This window comes from Carettochelys insculpta, chromosome 9 (assembly GCF_033958435.1).
Source record: "Carettochelys insculpta isolate YL-2023 chromosome 9, ASM3395843v1, whole genome shotgun sequence".
NCBI lineage: Eukaryota > Metazoa > Chordata > Testudines > Carettochelyidae > Carettochelys > Carettochelys insculpta.
This window is the reverse complement of record NC_134145.1, coordinates 55,661,846-55,680,208: the sequence shown is the minus strand read 5'-3', so window position 1 is coordinate 55,680,208 and position 18,363 is coordinate 55,661,846. Positions and strand designations below refer to the sequence as shown.

General features: G+C 45.8%; 1 protein-coding gene across 6 annotated transcripts in view; it reads left to right on the top strand.

The window, feature by feature from the left end:
- Positions 1-5,241: 5,241 nt before the first annotated feature.
- Positions 5,242-18,363, top strand: part of RNF2 (ring finger protein 2) — a 50,742-nt gene continuing 37,620 nt past the window's right edge. For 4 of the 6 annotated variants that reach the window (XM_075002253.1, XM_075002250.1, XM_075002248.1 and 1 more), the window contains exon 1: positions 5,242-5,614. The gene's annotated coding sequence lies outside the window, so the exon portion shown is untranslated. Of the gene's footprint in view, positions 5,615-5,682; positions 5,815-18,363 lie in introns of those variants that run through there. The other 2 variants (XM_075002252.1, XM_075002251.1) reach the window with 2 other exon arrangements.

The following is an 18,363-nucleotide window of genomic DNA, read 5'->3' as shown; positions in this document are numbered from 1 at the left end:
CTCCTCACAACTCAGTCCCATGCTCTGAGTCCCCCATCCTACTCCCTGCCCTGAACTCCCACAGACCCATCCCCACCCCCTGCTCTGAACCCCCCTACAGTCCATCCAACTTATAAATTTCCTATGGGTACAATCTTATCACAATCTCCTGCCCTGAGCCCAGCCTCCCTCCAGAAGGGGTTGCAATAGGACAGTGCCTGTAAGAAATTTATGTTACTTGGCTGTCTGCTCTGCTTTTTGACAGCCCGCCTTGAGGTTGGTACTTGTTGTGAACCACTCTAGAGAGTGTGACAGTAACATCATAGGAAATAAGAGCTCTAGTCCTTTCTGTACGATCTTAGTCCCTGATCTTGCAACACACGCACACAGAGCTACATCTGTGCCAACATAGCTCCACTGATTTCAGTGTAATTCTGCCTGGGCACAGAGAGCCATCTAAAGCTGGTCTTTCACATACTTCATAATTTGGAAGTTTATTAACATAGGCTCTTAGCCATAGGCAATTAGCAGGTGTCATTGAAGAACTGGAGCTGTGACAACTGAAGTGTAGTATAGGGTTCTGAAAGCAGGACTTGTTATGAACCAGTGATACCACTTTTATTTAGACTAAAACTATATCCACCCTGGAACACTTATAAACCATGAGGCAGATTCCACTGATGATACTGGGTTAAAAATCATCAGTTTTTAAGAATAAATTTGGGTTCTCTTTCCCTTTTGTGTTTGTGCCTTTGGGTTCATGCAGTCTAACTGCTCTGCAAGCATTAGAGCTAGAAACATGTTTTTCGATGAAAACTATAACTATCATACATAACTCCAAGGCCGTGTCTACACTAGCCCAAAACATCAAAATGGCCACACAAATGGCCATTTCGAAGTTTACTACGTGGCCATTTCGAAGTTTACTAATGAAGCGCTGAAATACATATTCAGCGCCTCATTAGCATGAGGGCAGCCGTGGCAGTTCGAATTGACGCGGCTCGCCGCCGCGTGGCTCATCCAGACGGGGCTCCTTTTCAAAAGGACCCTGCCTACTTCGAAGTCCCCTTATTCCCATCTGCTCATAGGAATAGGGGGAGTTCAAAGTAGGCGGGGTCCTTTCAAAAAGGAGCCCCGTCTGGACAAGACGTGTGGTGGCAAGCCGCATCAATTTCGAACTGCCGCGGCTGCCCGCATGCTAATGAGGCGCTGAATATGTATTTCAGCGCTTCATTAGTAAACTTCGAAATGGCCATCTGCATGGCCATTGCGAAGTTTGGGGCTAGTGTAGACACGGCCCAAGAGGTGGTGCATTATAAAAAATCCAAAATATCCTGAGACTTGTGATACTCTTGAGTTGACAATGCTCATAAAGATAGTTTTTAAACTGTGAAAGAGCTGTTAAAGTTTCTAATTAGTTTACTGCTTTGTTATAATATTTTTGTATTGTCTTTAAGGGAAATGTGAGAAACTTTACTAATTTGGGCATTGTGGGCTACTTATCACAGTTGGATAGAACTAGTTTCTCATTTTCCCCCTTTCTAGTCGGGTAATTCAGCCTTCTAGGTAAATCTAGAACTCCACACTTCCCACTGTAATTGTCTAATTTAGTCTGAGGGTATGTCTATACTACTGGGAAGATCAACTTGGGTAGGGTCGATCTTCTGGAGCTTGATTTTGTGTGCCTGGTAGTTTGATTTCATGCATCTATCTGAGGTCAGCAGTTGATCCCTGTACTCCTCGATATCACAAGGGTAAGGGAGGTTGACTGGAAAGTTTCTCTTGTCAACCTCACTCTGTGTAGATGGCCAGGTAAGTTGATTGCAGAAAGTCAATTTCAGCTGTGCAACTGCAGTAGCTAGAATTGCGTACCTGCAATTTGCTTAACTCCCTAGTGTAGACCAAGCCTCAGTTCATAATATTTTTCAGTCCTTGTCGAAATCACAAATTCTTCTTGGAGGCTCTTTACTCAGTTTCCACGGCTGGACATGGTGTTGGTGAAGAGGAACATTCCCCTTTCCTTACAAGCTTCTGCATTTAGAAAATAAGCAGATACTTGAGACCTAAAGCCTAGGCTACTAAATTAACCAATACTGTTTCCTGTGTAAAGTCTCTTTCTTACTCTGAGCTCCTTCATATACAGTCTCAACAGAGCACAAAAGCTCTAACCAATAGTCCAAAAGGCCCTTACAAGAAAACCAATCCATCTACCTCTATCTTTAGGATCCTTCACCTCGTTCATGTGTTCTTAACCTAATTCTGCTCTTACGTAGTGTTTATAATAATGTGAGTGATACTAGTGCTTCAACAGCTGTAGTGTCACCACAAGGAAAACATATGCTCCCCACCCCCACATCTCTAAAAATCATTTTAATCTGAAAGCACAAACACTAACACACACTCATAATGGTTTTACAGGAAATCAGAATTTTCTGAGTGTAATCCTTTGGGTGATAACTACAATAACTAATTCCCCCCTCTTTAAACTACGGACATTGTCTCCACATTAACTTTAAACTCACCACCTAATAAATTATTTTGTTAGTCTTTAAAGTGCTACTGGATTGCTTTTTTCTTTTAACTTTTGTGGGTGAGTGTATAGGTGTGCGTTTTGGAATTAATATAGTCATTGAGCATGGCATGGTGATTCACAAACAGATATATTCCAGGTGTCACACATGCAATCCATGTAATACAAGAAGACTTAAGGAGAGAGGAGAATATAGCACAGCCTACTGAAATTGAGGGAGAAAAATGTAGGCTTGCAAAAGGTTGTCCCAAACTGGCTCTGGGATACAGCAGGACAGGTATTCCCAGAAAGACCAGGACCTAGTTGATGACAGATGCTAAAGACCCCAGTTCAAGGTCTCATCTGGAAATCAGACGTAAGCTGCCTCCTGAAGACTGTGGGAGGTAAACCTGAAAACACAAATGCAGCCCAACATGTTGTCTTATAGCACAATAAAAAACTACTGCTCCCCTCTGGTATCCTCATATTGTATTGCATCTTCCCCTTGTAGTGCGCTTCATTGGTTCAGTTTCTTAAACCAAGTGTGTGAGGTTGAACAAAAATAGGGAGGATTGCTAAAAAAGTATTTTCTGTTAATGGCTTTAGTTTCATCATCTGTAAAGTATTGAATAGTACAAAATAATAAAAAGGGTTTCCGCTTTAGTCATTACATTTTGGATTCAGCTAAAAAATCCTTGGAGCTCAGCTAGAAGAGTGGGGATAGCATGGAAGAATAGAGGGTGCTATGTCTCCATATTTGGAGGTGGGTAAACCTTTGCTGTGGATAAACATTAGCACTCAGGGAGTTGGGGGAGAAAACTTTTGTCCCCAAAAGATTACAGATTCTTGTGAAACCATTATGAGAGTGTTAGTGTTTGTGTTTCCAGAGTCCAGTCTCCGCACTAGCTCTACAGCTCAGCTGTGGCGGATAAAGGAAGAGCATTCTTTAGATTCAGAACAAGTTTCAATATCTAAAGGTAAAGATGGAGGTGAAAACAAAGGGCTTTGTAACAGAAGTTAGGGTAAAATGGACTCAGGGGAAACAAAGGTCTGCACGAAGAGCTGGGCCAAGATGGAGGCCATGGTGGAAGAAAGCCTAATGGGGAGAGCCAAAATGGAGGAAACAGAGAGCTTCATCTTGGTTGTGAAGATGAGCGCACTGGGTGGGGAAGAGCACTGGCTTGGCCCTCAGCTCCTGCAGCTAGCTGAAGTGGGGCAGTAAAGGGCTGGAGTTGGGCTGCTAGGTGCTGTGCAGCCAGGGACTGAAGGGCTGGAGCTAAACTGAGGGCTAGAGTTGCCAGGTATCTGATTTCTGACTGGAACAATCTGTTGAAAAGAGACCCCAGGGGCTTCAGATTAAAAGTCTGGTTGGTGTGGGGCTGGCAGGTTCCCTACCTTGTCCATGAAGTTCCCGATAAGTGGTGATAGGTCTCTCTGACTCGCAGGTGGAGGGATGTCCAGAAGTGATTTGTGCACTGCCACTGCCCCCATCACTGACTCCACAACACCCATTGGGTGGGAACAGTGAGCAGGCTGAGGGGTTCTGCACAGTGGGGGTAGCACTGCAGGGCTGGTGCCAGGCTGAGGGGGGGCTCACAGTGGGGTGGCACTGAAGGGCTGGTGCCAGGCTAAGATGGGCTACATAGTGGGGATGGCACTGCAGGGCTGGTGCCAGGTTGGGGGGGGCTCGCAGTGGGCGTGGCACTGAAGGGCTGGTGCCAGGCTGGGGGGGGGGGCTCGCAGTGGGCGTGGCACTGCAGGGCTGGTGCCAGGCTGGGGGGGGGGGGCTCGCAGTGGGCGTGGCACTGCAGGGCTGGTGCCAGGCTGGGGGGGGGGGCTCGCAGTGGGCATGGCACTGCAGGGCTGGTGCCAGGCTGGGGGTGGCTCGCAGTGGGCATGGCACTGCAGGGCTGGTGCCAGGCTGGGGGGAGGGCTTGCAGTGGGCGTGGCACTGCAGGGCTGGTGCCAGGCTGGGGGGGGGCTCGCAGTGGGCGTGGCACTGCAGGGCTGGTGCCAGGCTGGGGGGGGGCTCGCAGTGGGCGTGGCACTGCAGGGCTGGTGCCAGGCTGGGGGGGGGCTCGCAGTGGGCGTGGCACTGCAGGGCTGGTGCCAGGCTGGGGGGGGGCTCGCAGTGGGCGTGGCACTGCAGGGCTGGTGCCAGGCTGGGGGGGGGGGCTCGCAGTGGGCGTGGCACTGCAGGGCTGGTGCCAGGCTGGGGGGGGGGGCTCGCAGTGGGCGTGGCACTGCAGGGCTGGTGCCAGGCTGGGGGGGGGGCTCGCAGTGGGGGTGGCACTGCAGGGCTGGTGCCAGGCTGGGGGGGGGCTCGCAGTGGGGGTGGCACTGCAGGGCTGGTGCGAGGCTGGGGGGGGCTCACAGTGGGCGTGGCACTGCAGGGCTGGTGCCAGGCTGGGGGGGGGGCTCACAGTGGGCGTGACACTGCAGGGCTGGTGCCAGGCTGGGGGGGGCTCACAGTGGACGTGGCACTGCAGGGCTGGTGCCAGGCTGGGGGGAGGCTCGCAGTGGGGGTGGCACTGCACAGCTGGTGCCAGGCTGGGGGGGGGCTCGCAGTGGGCGTGGCACTGCAGGGCTGGTGCCAGGCTGGGGGGGGGCTCGCAGTGGGGGTGGCACTGCAGGGCTGGTGCCAGGCTGGGGGGGGGGCTCGCAGTGGGGGTGGCACTGCACAGCTGGTGCCACGCTGGGGGGGGGGCTCGCAGTGGGGGTGGCACTGCACAGCTGGTGCCACGCTGGGGGGAGGCTCGCAGTGGGGGTGGCACTGCACAGCTGGTGCCACGCTGGGGGGAGGCTCGCAGTGGGGGTGGCACTGCAGGGCTGGGCTGGGCTGGGCTGGTGGTAGAGTAGGGCGGGCTCTAAAGCCGGGAGCGGGGAATCGCGCGTGGGACTCGCTCCCCACCGCGCCGGCGGGCGGCAGGGCACCGAGAATCCCGGTCCCAGCAACCCCATCCCCGCTCCTCCTGCCCGGCCCCGGCCATGAATATGTAACTCCCGTCTACTTCCCGAGTTCCATTGCGGAGGCCGCTGCTCGCCATATTGCGCGGCTGGTGCTGGGGCTGCTCCGGCTGCCGGCGAAGGGCCCGGCTGGGAGGAGGGCACAGGAGCTTGCAGCTGGTGAGCGAGGGACGGACGGAGGGCGGGAGCGGCCTGTGGCCGGGAGGTCAGGGTGGCCTGGGAAGCGCCGCCTGTTCTTTCGCTGCCTGCCCGGGCGGGGCCCGTTCGTGCCGTAGCCGGGGGTCAGTCTCCCCGCGGCGTGAGGCGTCAGAGCTCCGTGGAGGGCTCCAAGGGCCTGAGGCGTCCCGCCAACGCGGCCGGTGGGTTTGGAGCTGCGCTATCAGGAGGCGTCGGTGCCGCGGCCCCCCCGCCCCGCGAGCCCGGACTCTGCTTCCCCTCTGCCCGCGCTGGGGCGCAGCCCCCGGACGGGGCTCTCGCTGGCCGTGGGTTTGTGTCAGACCGGTCGGGGCGACCCCCGCCCCGGGGTGTCACTGAGCACCAGGACAGCGTTTGGCACCTTCCGAGGGCTGCACGCCCCGTGATTCACCCCCACCCTCGGGGCTGCAGCCCTGGCGTGTCCCTCCCGTTAGTGCTGGCAGTCAGTGGGTCCCCCTCCCCCCCGGGCACCGTGCACACAAAGAGCCGCCGTGCGAGGTGCACAGCAGTGCCTGGAAAGAGCCAACTGTAGTGCAAATCCCAGCGGGCAAGGTGGGTGAAGGCACAGTGTGGGGAGAGCCTGTTGTTTCACCTGGTCAGGGGCTGTTATTTTTTCGGGGATGGGAGGTAAGTGTCCACCTTGCGCCTACTAGCAAATCACTGCAGGATCACCAGTTTTTTTTATTTTTTGCTGCGTTTTTCCATGTAAGCTACTGTCCACAGCTTGGCAGGTGTGAGTGGGGTGTGTTGGTGGGCCGGTGTCAAAGTTGGCATACAATGGACATAATTTTCAACAGGGTGTCAAAAAGAGTTGGTTGAAGTAAGTCTTCCTGCTGAGGAATTGGGAAGGCTAGTGTCCACGCTAGTGTTCACGTTGTTTCCGCTACCAGTTTTGACAGCACTCCTTGCTTAAGACTTTTGTTCATTGTTTAGTTGGGCAGAGCCTTTTGAGAGCATTTATTTTCCTTTAACACTCTGTACTAATGTATAAAAAGTCATTTGAAGCAATTTTTAAAATGTATTTTAAAGCATCTTAGCTGAATGGTTAGAGCATTGGCCTGCTAAACCCAGGGTAGTGAGTTCAGCCCTTGTGCGGGCCATTTAGGGATCTGGGGCAAAAAGACTTAAAAAAAGAGATGGTGCTTGGCCCTGCCAAGAGGGCAGGGGACTGGACTCGATGACCTCCTGTGATCCCTTCCAGTTCTATGAGATGTATATCTCCATATGTGTATCTTTGGGGTGTATAGCTCTTGATATAAGATTGGGCTAGTGCATGAATAAACCCATTGAAATCAAGTGGAGTTTGGTGTTACCCAACAGGCATATCGGTACAGGTTGAACCTCTCTCGCCTGACACCCTTGGAACCTGACTGGTGCAGAATGAGAGAATTTGCTGGACTGTAGGAGGGCAATGTTTTCTAGTATATTACCAACACTGAGAGCCTGGGTTGTAAACAGACTTTATGGACTGGTGGGAAACTTGGCCACACCCCGATAGATGGTCATCCAGCTAATTAAAATCGTGCTGGATTATGGCTGTTGCCGGATGAGAGAATTCCAGATTAGAGAGGTTCAACCTGTATTGGAATTTGACCCATGTTCATGTTGAGTATTGATGAGATTCAACTCTTCATGAGATTCCTAGTGGTGGACACGTTTTTCTTATGAAAAAGAAAACATCTGCATTTGAATACATGTTGTTAGTACATATGTGAAACTACTTTAGGATCACTTGGGAAGTTCTTTAAGTGTATGTCATTCCTTCCATGACAAAGGGCAGGTCTACGCTACTGGTGAAAGTCATCCTAATTTATGCAACCCCAGCAATGTGACTAATGTAGCTAGAGTTGACATACCTTATAGTGGCTTATTGCATTGTCTGTGCCTTGCGGCTCAATGGGAGAAACTCTTCAGTCAGCTTCTCTTATACTTCTCATTCTGGTGTTGTACTGAAGTCAACAAGAGAATGATTGGCAGTTGATTTAATGGATCTAGCCCAGGGGTCGGCAACCAAAATAGCAAAAAGAGCCATTTTTTCCAGTTTATTAGAAACTCAATAATTCAAGAGCCACGATGCATGTGAATATAAGAGGGTCCTTAATAAATAAAATCAAACCATACTTTTTGTAACCCCTGTTTTAAGAATAGTGCGCACACACAGATTTGTAATGTGATACATGTTTACTTCAGGATGTTCACAGACTTTTTACATATTCTATTACCTCATGCTTTGTCTGTGTGTTTGTACCATTGTCTTCCTGAGTTTCACTCCTGAACCTTCTCTCTCTCTGGAGGACACTGGGGGAGTTATCCAAAGTTTCAAGGTCACATATTGTTTGCTATTTAGATATGAGTTATTTTTGGGCTTTTAGATGTTCACCATTTATCGAAAATAGCCGGGGTGTGTGTGTGTGTGTGTGTGTGTGTGTGTGTGTGTGTTTAAAAAGCTTTGTAATTATAACACTGGGAGCCACAAAGAAGCCTGTAAGAGTTGCCTGCGGCTCTGGAGCCACAGGTTGCAGACCCTGGTCTAGCATATTGACCCACCAGTAAGTGTGGACAAGCTCAAAGATTTGATTTATTGCAGGAATTCCTGCTAGAAGTACTGCAGGGTCTGCAGTTGAATTCATCTGTCTTCATAATAAATGTATTTTTGTTATGATACTGTTTGTCAGTTTTATACTTTGTCAGACTCAGAATGTGCATTCAAGTTGTCAGACACACATATTCTCTCTTAAAATGTATTGTAATCATATAAGCAGTTACCTTGAAGTATTATTTGACATTTAAAGTGTGCATGTGTGTGAGAGAGAGAGTGAACGAGAGTAAGGATGTTGCAGCACACCATGATTTGAATACAGGGTTTACAATTTATATCAATGGCTGTCAGCACCCAGCTATAAAAATGTTCCAGCACCCCTGCCTAAATCCGTGTCACATACATCTCAGTGGAATTGAAATAGGTTGAAATTTTCAATTGGATCTCTGTCATCTGACATAGATATTCATAATGTCCAGTAAATTATTTTTTTTCTGGACTCATTCAGTGCACCATGGGAGGAGTCTGCAACAAACTGTACATTTCAGGGTGTTTATTTCATTTTTTGGGTTGATAAAATGACTTGATTTCCAGCATCACAGCTCCTATATCAGCTCTGACCTATAACTTGCAAGAAAAGCACTGCCTATTTGTGCCTCACTGTGTAAGTAATACGCAGAGACCTAATTAAATATATGGCATGCTTCTGCCTGTATCAATGGGGTTTTTGGTTTTAAGAATGACATATAGTAATGTGTTGTGTAGAAAGATTTGCTAGTGCCTCTTAAAGTTTCAAAAGCCTGCTCTAATTACATAAGGGGCTGATATACAGTACACTGAGGTAGGAATTCAGTTATCAAATACTGGAGTCCCATCAGGATTATAAATGATACAGCTGTCTTGGTATCAGTGTTATTTTGAAGTCTATTAAATACTTATTTTCTTCTCTCCTGGCAATCGTTTAAAAGGACCAGATGAAAAATCAATTTGCAAGCCAGGAGAAAAGGCAGGCCAGATATATAGTGTGGGAGATAAAATCAGTATATGATCCTTTGTTTTTTTGGCTGCTGTGTTTTTCATTTACAAAAAAATCTGGTTTCGCTACCACACTAGTGTCATAATTAAGAACTTGCAGGAAAAACAGAGGAGTCAGTATAAAGTGAATTGTGAATGCTTCACATAGTTCATGTGAAGTGTGGATGGAATTTCAAGTGCTTGTTTTTGATTGACTGTGGGTCAAGGGCAGAGTTGGGTGATTGGAGAAGGGTTGTTCAGTCTGATTTTTATATATGTTTTGTTGGGGAAATTAACTGCTTCGTGGAGACATTTATTTTAAATTGCAGTAATTCAGTATCATGCAGTGTAGAAATATTCAAAGAATTTTGATTTTATTTTTCTTTACACCTTTCACCTCTGCATTGTTGTGTCCTCTTGCGAGCAGTTTGTGGAAGACCGCAGTATTCTTTTCTTTGACAAGGTTTAAAAAAACAAAACAAAACAAATTCTTCTCCCTTCTATCACAAGGGATTAAGCTTTTTCACATCATTAGTGGGTTTAAACCTGGTGTAGATATTGTTAGCCAAGATGTGACACCAGTGTAATAATTAAGATTAAGAACTTGCACTGCATATATGCATATGGTGAGAGAGAGGCCTGAAATCCTGTGAATTACTGTTTGGTTTTGGCCAAGCACTGGATCAAAATGTTCACTTACCAAATGTAACAGATTATTTTCTGCATGAATAATGCAGCTATAAGGCAATTATACAGAAGATTGAGTTTTTTTGGCTTTCAGAACTTGTTTTACATATTCAGATAATGGAATGCCTGGGTTGTTCTGGGCTGGTTAGGTGCAGGAATGGACTGGGTGTGGGGGTCTGGGCAGGAGGTGGGGTATAGGACCAGACTGGGGGTACGCAGTCGGAGTATGAAGGAGGGGGCTGGGCAGGCTGTGTGTCATGGAGGGCTGGGGTGAGAGCATCTACCTGGTACTGCTCCATGAGGAGGGGGGTAGCACAGATGGCTGCATGCTGGCCTGAGCTTAGCAGGCGCACTCCTTCGCCACTCCCATTGGCTGAGATTCCTGGCCAATGGGAGTGATGGGTGGGGAGCCTGCAAGCAGCACAGGGAACAGAGCTTTTGCTGTGCTGCCATTCTGGTGCAAACCTGCTCTCTCCTGCCAGGCAGAGCCTGAGGGCCAAATGCAGCCTGCAGCTTGCCTTGATCTGGTCCATGCGGCTTGAGGCTCTCCCTCACTCTGGAAGTGCCTTACAGGCCAGACAAGGCACACTGTAGGCCAGATCTGGCCTCAAGCTGTAGGTTCCCTACCCCATTTATGTAATGCAAACCAAAGAATTTCACTGAATCAATTCCTGTTGTAACTAGAGTAGCAGTTCCCAACCTTTTCCAGAAGGGGACCCATTTTGACAACTCAAAAATGGGGGGTTTGGGAGGAAGAGCAGTTCCATAACTAGCTAATTTTGCGCCTGAGGCAAGAAAATAAAATTGCATCCTTTTGTTTATATATTCATAGTAGTTATTTCATAGAAAAAGGAAAAATTACATTAATAATATTACATTTATTAGAGTTAATTATTATTTTAGTATTATAGTTGACCTGAGTTGTGGTGGGGGGAAAGATCCTCATCCCCAAACTGCTCCCCCAGCTTAAACTCCACGCTCAAGGGCTGGGGGGTCTGGGGAGCTGGGGGAGTCACACTCAGGGCCTAGGGGGCTGGGGGGGGCACACTTGGGCTGGGGGGGGCTGGGGGAGTTGCACTCAGGGGCTAGGGGGAGATTCAAACAAAAAATGACAAATCAGCTACATAGAACAGAAGTGGGGGGAACAAAAGATGGGATGGATGGATGGAGGGGGAGCGAAAATTACTTACCGCAGGAGTCTATTAAATGGCTTGCCTGGGATGGCTACGAATATCAAAGGTGGAGAAGTTCTTTGTAATGTGTAATAGCTTCTCTATTGATAGAGAAAGGTGCTGATGTGGCAGTGTTACGGAGCTGCAAATGGCTTTTTTTTGTATCCATGTGCAGCTCCCAGCTGCTGGTGACCCTTAACAAATCTAATTGCAACTTATGGCTGGGCCCGGACCCATAGGTTCGGAATACCTGAACTTCAGGAAAGCATCCTTATAGAGTTGAATGAGCAATTTATATCTCCCAGAGCTATTATCTTCCTGAAACAACACTAAATTGATTAACTCAAGAAATGAGCCAAGGGTATAATAGGGCTACAGTATTTCTTAAGACAGACAGCTGTGATTGTGAAGCACAGCTCTGCCATGAGGGGTGTATTCTACAAAGTAGGATTATGGGGTGCTTAGTTTTAAGCATTACCAGTAATCTGAGTTAAGGAGACAATATGTACTGTGTACGAGTCAGTTAGTTGAATGTGACCTGGATGGTGTATTTATCCAATCTCTATCACAGATTCAGATTGTCGAGAATCTAGAAGCTTTGCTTTGTGTGTTTTCTTTCGCTTTTAGTCCTTACTCTGTCTTCTCTTCTCTTTATAAAAAAAAAAAAAAAAAATTCAAACGTCAGTTGATGTAGCAGTAGCTAAAGTGGACTTTTCAGGCTGTGAAAGAGGTTTAAATTGCCCCAATTCATTTCAGTGGGGTACCTCTTAGAAGTTTCGAATCTTGACAATCTTAAGAAACATATTTTCTAAACCTTAGGTGTGCAATCGCACACAGAATGAAAGTATAACAGCATGCCTAACTCATTTTCAAGGATACTAAAATCTGGCACACAAATTAGCAAAGGATGGAAGTGACAGAATATTAAATGGCAGTGACCTCGTAAAGGTCTTATTTGCTTCATCTCTGAGCAGAACTTCTCTTGGTCTCCTTGTTAGAGTTGCTATGGATTGTGTAGCATATTATCCTCATTCTGTAACCTTAGCTTATGGACCATAATGAAAAATGTAGTTTATCTTTAGAACATAAGAGTGGCCATTACTGGATCAGAGCAAAGGTCCATCTAGCCCAACATTCCATCTGCCAACAGTGGCCAGTGCCAGGTGCTCCAGAGGGGGTGGACTGAGGACCACGATCAAGCAATTTGTCTCCTGCCATCCATCTCTAGCCTCTGACAGACAGAGGTCAGGGACACCATTCCTACGCCCTGGCTAATAGCCTTTTATTGACCTAACCTCCATGAGTTTATTTAGTTCTTCTTTGAACTCTCTTTATAGTCCTAGCCTTCACAGCATCCTGTGGCAAGGAGTTCCACAGGTTGACTGTGCACTTTGTGCAGAAGAACTTTATTTTATTAGTGTTAAACCTGCTACCCACTAATTTCATTTGGTGTCCTCTAGTTCTTATACTATGGGAACAAGTAGATAACTCTTCTTTATTCACCCTCTCCACACCACTCATGATTTTATATACCTCTATCATATTCCCCCTCAGTCTCTTCTTTCCTAAACTGAAAAGTCCCAGTCTCTTTAACCTGTCCTCATATGGGACCTGTTCCAAACCCCTAATCATTTTAGTTGCCCTTTTCTGAACTTCTTCTATTTGAGGTGAGAAGACCACATCTGTATGCAGTATTCAAGATGTGGGCATGCTATGGTTTTATATAGAGACAGTAAAATGTTCTTTAAGTTCTATCCCTTTTTAATAATTCCTAACATCTTATTTGCTTTTTTGACTTCCGCTCACACTGCGTGAATGTTTTCAGAGAACTATCCACAATAACCCCAAGATCTCTTTCCTGATTAGTTGTAACTAAATTAGCCCTCATCATACCATGTATACTTTTTTTCCCCCACAATATGCATTACTTTGCACGTATCCACATTAAATTCCCTTTAGCTCTGAAAGGTGAGAACACCTATGTTATGGATAATTTCCACTGTGATACAGAAGTTGATCCAGTTCCCACTGATGTCAGTGGGTTAGATTAGGCCAATGATGGGCAACCAAGGCTAGTGAGAGGGTTGCATGGGTGGCCCTCCTTCATATAAGTGGTGCAAAAGATTCTTGTAACCAAAATGGTCTCCCTGGATCAGGTACGCTAGCAAACTATGCTTGTGTATCTAGAGTTTTCAGGTATGCTTACTGACCCATAGCCACTTTTTGATCAGATGCAGCGGGAGCGCAAAGCCTTTACAGTCAATGTTGTGTGCAATCAGCACGCACCTCACTTCAAGCGCCTTCATTTTATTTATGTCACTATAGTGATACTGGTAGGAAGAAAAACTATGCTGACAGAAGCAATTGGAATCTGGCAACCCTGCTTGTGGGCAGCGGTAAACAGAATATCACCTGCACCATACACAGAATCTGTAGGGGCCCCAGGATGCACACCACTGGATTAGGCCCGTCAGTGTGGGTTTTGGGTCTTTTTTTTTATTGTCTTTTTAAATTAGCTGCATGCTAAATCCTTGTGTGCCTGTAATGCCTTGGAGTTCAAATACTGATCTCATCCATCAGCGTGGGTCAGAAGTGATGACTGATGGGATAGTTTGTTTCCGTAATGATTCTTCATTTCAATCTTGACAGAGATCTTTAATCATGTGTGACAGAATAATATTGCTTTTAGTCAGAATCCAGACACCACAGAAGTATAAATGTCAGTTCATTTTAATGTGATCAGTAGGAAATTTCAGAACTGCATCTTGCGGCTGAAATCTAAACTTTTAATTTTTTTTTAAACAAAAAGGGAAAGATTTGTGGGTTTGTGCTAGAATTTTTTAAAATCCATCCCCTTATGGAGGGGTGGCTATAGCCTTAGTTTTAGTGGTAGTCGTATTGAAGAATTATGGTAGTGAACGTAAGTATGCATGTGTATGGAAATTCCATATCAGCAATAAGGATATTGAAAGTCAAAAGTAGCAACTGCCACCATCAGCACTGGTTCAGTTTCACCCGGTTTCTTGGTGTGACTATGTTCTTAGGATGCTAAGACCAGTGAATCCTAAAGTTTGCCAAGTGATCCCATGAGTTAAACTTTCTCATGAGAAGATTGCCAGTGCTGTATGAAAACTGAATGTACAGTTAGACCACTGTAAGTTCCTAGATGGAGACTGACCCAGGCGGTGCTCCAAGGAAGTAATGTCCCTTTGGGAATTGCCATGGTGATGAAATATGAAACCTAGTGAAAATTAGAATCCTTGTGAATTTAAGGGAAGCTGGGGGTCACTTAGAAGCAGGGGCTAGTGCAGTAAAAGTGCACTGTAAATGGAGTAACCCAATCTATTATAGTTCTGTCTGTCTAGCTAGAGTAGGCATCCTTCAGTCTGCATAGACTATGGATCACGCCCTTTATAGTTTCAATTGAGGACTTCATTTACAGCATCTACTGTGACTATGAAGACCCACACGAGAGTGACAGTCCTTGCTGCATCTCTTGCAGATGTGGTGGGTGTCTGGCAAGTCCTTAGTGTGCTTTCTGTGTGTTTGCTTCTCCTCTGCTAGCTGTCTGATCTTCATCTCGCCCTTCTGAAGGCCCTTGTGTAACCCCTGCCTTTATCTGCTGTGGTCGTCTGCTAGTTCTTCCCAGTTGTCCAGCTTGATGTCTACCTCTCTGAGGTCTCTCTTGCAGACATCTTTGTAGCGCAGCTGGGGGCGTCCGGGAGGTCTTTTGCCAGAGGCTAGCTCACCATACAGGATGTCTTTTGGAATCGTTCCATCATTCATCCTGTGGACGTGGCCAAGCCAGCGGAGCCGAGGCTGCCTGAGGAGGGTGTGCATGGTTGGGATTCCAGCTTGCTCGAGGATGGCGGTGTTGGTCACTCTGTCCTTCCACGATATTCCAAGGATGCGCCTGAGGCAGCGCAAGTGGAAGACGTTCAGCCTCTTTTCCTGGTGGGCATACAGGGTCCAAGTCTCACTGCCATAAAGGAGGGTGCTGAGGATGCAGGCTCTGTAGACTTGCATTTTGGTGTGAGTGTACAGCTTGTTATTATTCCACACTCTCTTGCTGAGTCTGGACAGAGTTGTGGCCGCTTTTCTGATCCTCCTATTTAGCTTAGTCTCCAAGGACAGGGTGTCAGTGATGGTGGACCCGAGGTAAACGAACTTGTGGACGACCTCTAACGTATAGTTGTCAATGCTGATTGATGGGGATTCAGCAACATCCTGACAAAGTACGTTTGTCTTCTTTAGGCTGATGGTAAGCCCACAGTCCTTGCACGCTTTGGAGAACTGATCCAGTAGTTTTTGAAGCTGGTCTTCTGTGTGAGACACTACAGCAGCATCGTCTGTGAACAGCATGTCTCTGATGAGGACTTCCTGCACCTTAGACTTAGCTTTCAGCCTTGCAAGATTAAAGAGTTTCCCATCAGATCTTGTGTGCAGCAAGATGCCCTCTGTTGAAGATCCAAAGGCATGCTTCAGGAGGAGTGCGAAGAAGATCCCGAACAATGTCGGAGCAAGCACGCATCCTTGTTTGACGCCGCTCCTGATTCTGAAAGCATCCGATAATGCGCTGTCATATTGGATGGTTCCTCTCATGTCTTCGTGGAACGACTGGCTCATCTTGAGTAACCGTGGAGGACAGCCTATCTTGTGGAGCAATTTGAGCACACCATCCCTCCTGACCAAGTCAAAGGCCTTGGTCAGGTCGATGAAGGCTATGTAGAGTGGCTTCCTCTGCTCCCTGCACTTCTCCTGCAGCTGCCTTAGAGAGAAGACCATGTCAACGGTAGACCTCTCTGCGCGGAATCTGCACTGCGATTCGGGGTACACCCCTCAGCGATCTTCTGGAGTCTGCCAAGGATGACGCAAGCGAACAGTTTACGAGTGACGCTTAGGAGGGAGATTCCATGGTAGTTGTTGCAGTCGCTTCTGTCTCCTTTGTTCTTATACAAGGTTACAATGTTAGCGTCGCGCATATGCTGTGGAACCTCACCCTCTTTCCAGCACAGGCACAGCTAGAGAAGATATTGGAAAGAAGGGTCAAAACAGTTTTGGTGGTTGGCTAATTATACCAAAGATTTTTTTATTTGGAAAAGAACAGAATGATCCAAAGGTTGCATACTTATGCAGATTGGGCACATAAAAGTGCATACAGGATCATCAGAATAAATTTGTGTTTTGTTGGTGAGAATGACATTCTATTTAATAAAGGTGTAAAGTGTGCAACTTCTTCCTTTTTATGAAATATTATTGCTATTCTTATTAATACACAGAAGGAAAAAAGAAATATGAAACTCAAAATTATCTGGTTTTAAAAAATATGCTGCTGTCAAGGCCTTTAGAAAACATAAAACAGCTTTAGCAATAACAGGCACAATTTTAATTCTTTTATGGATAGCACAGTAATTTTTTCTCTTAACAGCTAAAATTGGAGTATTGCCTCTTTTTGGCTAATAGTAACTGTGGCAACTTGTTCGTCTCTGGTTTGTCTTTGGCATATTCCATGGATGTGTGTGAAAGAGTGTGGCAAATACTAATTAAGCAACCATAAGAACATAAATGTCAAACTCCAGTATTTGCTAATGCAAGGTTGAGTGGTTTGACAGACAGACTGGAAATGTTGCTGCACTCTAGAGAACACTGATCATTATATTTCACTGCCAGTAAGTTGTGGAAGGACAATTAGCAGGAAGTTTCTAGACCTTCATGCATCATGCAAGATGTGCCAGCTCCTGTTTTCCCCTAAAGGAGAAAGAATATAATAAAGAAATCTTGTGCTATTGAATCTTTGGATCAACATTTTATATTCCCCATGATCAGCTATCATCTGGAGGGCTTTGCTAATAGTTTCAGGCATGCTACTGTATTTTCAGAGGCATAGTGGTGAACAGAAATACTAGCTAATTTTGTTATTGGAGGTAGTTATGGGTGTTCAGGGATCTGGAGGATGGCCAATGACAGACTTAAAAATTCAGAACAAGTGTGACTAGCATTACAGAAACATACTGAAGAACTAATCTCAGCTAAAATGTCACCCACTATATTGGGTGTTTGCTCTTAGATTGCTAAACTTCTTTAAAGCTTTGTGATACTTTTGAACTTCTCAGTTTATTGGGTGCCTAATCACACAACTACTGTTAGGGTGTTTTGTGGTACTGTATTAAATTATACTGATTTTTTTAAAGATCTGTTTTTTCCCCTTATGGCCACTACAGGACAGAGCTAAGCTTCATATGTGAAAATGAAGTTATGAGACCTACACAACAAATTTTGTTTTTCTTTTAATTGTAACCTTAACATGGAATATGCATGCATTGCCCAGTCACCTCTTGATACCTTTTGAGATATTTCAGCAAGAATCACAAGAAGGGTTGAGACTGCCTTTTTTTGACAGCATTATAAGCAGAAACCTGGCTTGCCCGTTGAGTGTTGTTGAGCATCTTCAGCTTCAACACTTCTTAATTTTTTGGGTTGATCTTTCTGAATTTATTGGTAAAACTGACCAAAGTGGAAAAATCCAGTACATATTTGTTTCCTTTGCATACATCAAGAATAACTAAATTAAGCATATGGTTGCAATAGTGGATGTAAAGTGCTTGTATCTCTTCTTCCCATAAGAGTTTGCACACCACTAAGATTTCCACTAATAACATTAATGTAATACAGTCCTGTATATCAGTACCACACTGTGACAGTGTATTCTTCGCCTTATGAAAGACATGCTGCATTAAGTGACTTAAAATGAAAGCCAAGAAAATTTTCATATACAGTGCCAAGCAAATTGTATTTCAACACAACTGACACTTGTTTTACTTTGCTAATGTCTTTAATTTCACTAACTATTACAAAGGAAACACTAGCTTTCACTTCTTGGGCTTATGCATTCAAGTACTAATTTTGATAGTGCAAATGATTTGATTTTGTATTGTCAAATGGGTGTGTTTTGCATTACATGATCCACTTTCAATTTTCTTTCTCACTAATACTTCTGGGAGCTCTAGGCATTTGTCTTTGCTGCTGTTTGCACTTTCTCCTTTTCCTTTCTCTGAACAATTCCCTGGACTTACAATGATTTGGAGGATATCTGCCATAATTTTGATATACATAGAATTCTCCCACTCTAAGCAAATTATTCATCAGTAATTTGCCACTGAACTGAAAGGCCATTAATTTTAATGCAATCTTTACTATGTGACAGTTCCTGGGATTCTGTTTTCATGCTGTTGGAAACCTGCATCCTTTGTCATAGCTTTTCCCCACTTTCTGTAGCTGTTACCAATAAACAGATTTTTGTG